Source organism: Sinocyclocheilus grahami, unplaced genomic scaffold (genome assembly GCF_001515645.1).
Source record: "Sinocyclocheilus grahami isolate Dianchi unplaced genomic scaffold, SAMN03320097.WGS_v1.1 scaffold1310.1, whole genome shotgun sequence".
Lineage (NCBI taxonomy): Eukaryota > Metazoa > Chordata > Actinopteri > Cypriniformes > Cyprinidae > Sinocyclocheilus > Sinocyclocheilus grahami.
The window spans coordinates 98572-102522 of record NW_015506489.1 but is presented as its reverse complement, the minus strand read 5'-3'; positions in this window follow the sequence as shown (position 1 = coordinate 102522).

The following is a 3951-nucleotide window of genomic DNA, read 5'->3' as shown; positions in this document are numbered from 1 at the left end:
GTTGAATCAGGCGTGTTGAATCAGGCGGGTTGAATCAGGCGTGTTGAATCACGCGTGTTGAATCAGGTGTGTCCCCAGGATCAGGATTGAGAACCGCTCCTCTACAGCTGCGTTTACACTTGGCAGTAACATGCGACCTGTATCCAGATGTTGTCCACACACACACACACACATTGAAAAGACAAGTGTAAACACGCCGTGTTCTGATTGACTGATGATCCGAGCTGCTTGAAGTGTAAACGCACAACAAGCCTGCTGTGGTTTATTTTATGGGAGGCACTTCCGGTTCCGTTGACCTAGTTTCATTATTTACTATTTTTATTGTGTGCTGGTTTAACTGAGCTGCTGTTAAGAGATTTACAGCCTTTTTTTAGGTTTTACAATGCTAGAACATCACTCGTGATTTTTTATCTTTTATTATTCATGAGGTTTTATCTTTTATTAATAAAGTCAAATACTGTGTACCTGTTCTCTCACTCAGTTCATGATGTACCATAACCAGTCTGTAAGCCGTCTCAAAGCTGGATAATATGTGCTGATAAAGCCTGTGTCCTTGAGCGTCTCAGCTAATCGCAGCGTGCATCAGCGCCTCATCTTTATTCTTCATTCACTGCTGGAGTTTCAGAGGAAGGCAACTTTATGATTTCTCCGGACGGATAACATCTGACCTTCATCACGGCCTGTGAACAAACTCTCATCTGGACGCGTGCATTGAGCTACAGATCCACACTTTCACAAGCTTACGACGTGTTTATAGTGTGCTTGTGTGTTTAAGGTGTTTATTTGCAAAGAATTACATTTACAGGTCCTGATAAATGTCTATAATTGACATGATGAAAGTTCATTATAAAGTGAGCTCACTGAAATACTGTGTGTTGGGAAACTATTGAGATATTATGAGAAATCAAAGAATCTGTGCTGTGATCAGCTCATTGATCATTGAACAGCAGGGTTAGGTTATGGTCAGCTGTTCTTGTATTGGTTTGTATTAACTGTGAGTCAATTTATTGATTGACAGCTCTCCTGTCCCCATGGTGACAGAAATCAGAAGATGTTACTGTAGTTCTCAAATAAATATGAATATGCATTAATTCATCTCACACACTCACAAAAACAAACACAGATTCAGTATTCCTCAAAATGAATCAAAATAATGCAACTCAGAATATGATGCAAACCTGCAATAATTAAATGTTAAACAACACAAATATGCTTTATGTGTTTAATCCCATTCTATTTTTTTCTGAGCTTCGATGATGCAGTTCAAGCGTACTAATAATCACACATTACTCTAGACAAACATTTGTGTCTTTGTTTATTGCTGAAGTGTGTTGAATTTCTTCTTCTGCATTCTACTGTACGTTCCCTTCAGCCTGAGGCGCATTCATTTCACTTTTGGTGTGAAAAGGCTTTTATATTTGCCAAAAATATAACTTTTTTATTTTAAAAACAAACAAGCAAGCCATGTCCAGATTTAAAAAGTAACGCAATGCATTACTTTCCATAAAAAGTAATTAAGTAACGTAATTAGTTACTTTTTTTATGGAGTAACGCAACATTGTAATGCATTACTTTTAAAAGTAACTTTCCCCGGCACTGGTGGTTACAGTCCTCACCTGTAGTTTAAGAGTTTAGCTCTGCAAGTGTAATCTAAAGGCTTTTCAGTCTTTCTGAAGTCAATTTCTCCCAAAATTAGTGACACCTACACTTCTAAAATATAAAGGCAGCTATCAATAAATATTGATTATGTAATACTTCTGGTCATTGGTGTAGTGGTGCCTGGAGAAGTGGGTATATACTCTTAATTTATGCCCCCATTTATTTAAAGCGACCCAGCAAAGGATAAACACTCCGTGTTATAAACAGTGACATGTAAGACTAGTCTTGCATATTTAGCTCACCCCAAAATGGGCCAGTAGTATTTGCATATTGTCAAAGTAAAGATCATCATAAAATTTATATTAGTTCATTAATATTAATTTATTATTAATAAAAATAGCCACAGAAGAGGTGAAGATTTTGCATTAAATAGACTGCAACAATTAACATTTTGTCAGAACCTCTAGTAAACTCCTTCAGCCAGCATCCAGTATAAAACACTCATGCTTTTAAGCCAAATACATGCTGAAAATAATAATTTACTGACATCTCGATGTGACTCAATCTCTGATGAAATCGGTCTTAACTGTTTGTTAAAAAAACGGAACTTCTGTTTGAATGCATTCTTTTACTGGATGCTTGGACTGAAAAGTTTACAGGAGTTTACCGGTTTAAACACATGCGATTGGATCAGCTGCTCTTGTGCTGGACTGTTGTGACTGTGGCTAATGCAGGGCACTGAAAGATGCTCATCAGAAGCAAAGCCGACTGATAAAGAAGTGGGTATGTGAGGTTTGTGACGTAACCACCCATCTCCTCCTCGTCTCCCTGCAGACTATCTGTTCGGCCAGCAGCCCGAGGAGGTGCGGCTCAATCTGTGCGAGGCCAGAGACAAGCTCATGGCCGACTGGTGTCCGGAGACCAGCCCGGAGCTGGAGGAGATCCGGGTGGTGATGGAAGACAACAGATACACCGCAGCCATCTGGATCATCTCTGACGGGACTGAGCCCAGAGCGCCGCACACCGGCCCGCGGGTCGCATTCAGAAAGAACGTGTAGAGGGGTTCGGTGGAGACTTCCTGAAGACTCACAGACAGAAGAAGCGCAGCACTGACACTGAGCTCATGTACCAGTATAGTTTAACACTGATGGTTTATGTTCAGTGTACAGTGACTGAGCATTACTCGCGCTGTGGTACTGCAACTCCCCAGATTTCAGTCCTGGGCTGCTTCTCATTTCTTATCTGTGCATCCTCGTGTCTTAGCTCCACTCCCTGAGGATACGAGGGAAGGATGGATGCAAGGAAAGGAAACAAGGATGGAGGAATCAAAGGATGAACTCTGGAATATTCTTGACCACTCAAGCGTCCTCAGCTGCGCTAAAGGGATCTGCCCTTGTTGTTTAAGGTCGTTATTTAAGGCATTCATAATAAATATTAATAAAGCAAGATGCCCTGTTGAAAAATATGACATGCATGGTTTATGTAAATGTAATAACTTGAGGAGGCATGAGATCTGTTCAAGAGTGCATTTACTCAACAGAATGCATCAACCAGCAGTACACTCAATCACCTCACAGGTGGAGTCAATTTACACACACCAAGTTCTTCCCTGCTGCTTTTTAAGCTAATACCAATACAGCTTTAGCCTGCCCTCTACAGGTCATCACTACAACTGACACTTCATTGTCACTCTACAACATTCCTTTTCCCACAAGCTTACATAATATTCACAATTACATAGATTAAAAAAAAAAATAGCCTCACAGTTTACAATTCACTCTTTTTTTTTTCAGTCTTCAATTCACATTCAATATTACTTCAGTTCATAATCTTTCAAATGGGTAGGCAACTTCCTGGTTCTTTGTGACCGTCTCATAATTACAACAGGACTAGCAGATTTGTTCATTTCAGTGATTATCTCCGAATGTTGAGAGGAATCCCCAGATGCTTCAGAGGGATTAGTTTCACTAGAAATGTCCTCAGTCCCTGTTCCCTCAGTCTCTTTAGCAACTACAGGTGTTGAGCTTCCAGGAATGTCGAAATCAGGGAATTTACAGTCCATTTCCTCTTCTGAAGGGTTTACAAGCAATTTCTGTCGGGCATTAATTTGATCCACATGCCGTCGAACCACTCGCCCATCGCCCACCATTACTTTATAAGAAAGTGGTCCAGTCACAGTCGCTATATGACCCGGAATCCATTTCAGTCCATAAGTAAAGTTCAGAGTAAGTACTGGATCTCCAACACAAAAACTCCGTTCACGGGCCTTTTTATCATGATAGATTTTTTGCTTTTGTTATTGTTCATGAATTTTCCTTGTCAAATCAGGATGTATAAAGTCCATTGAACAGC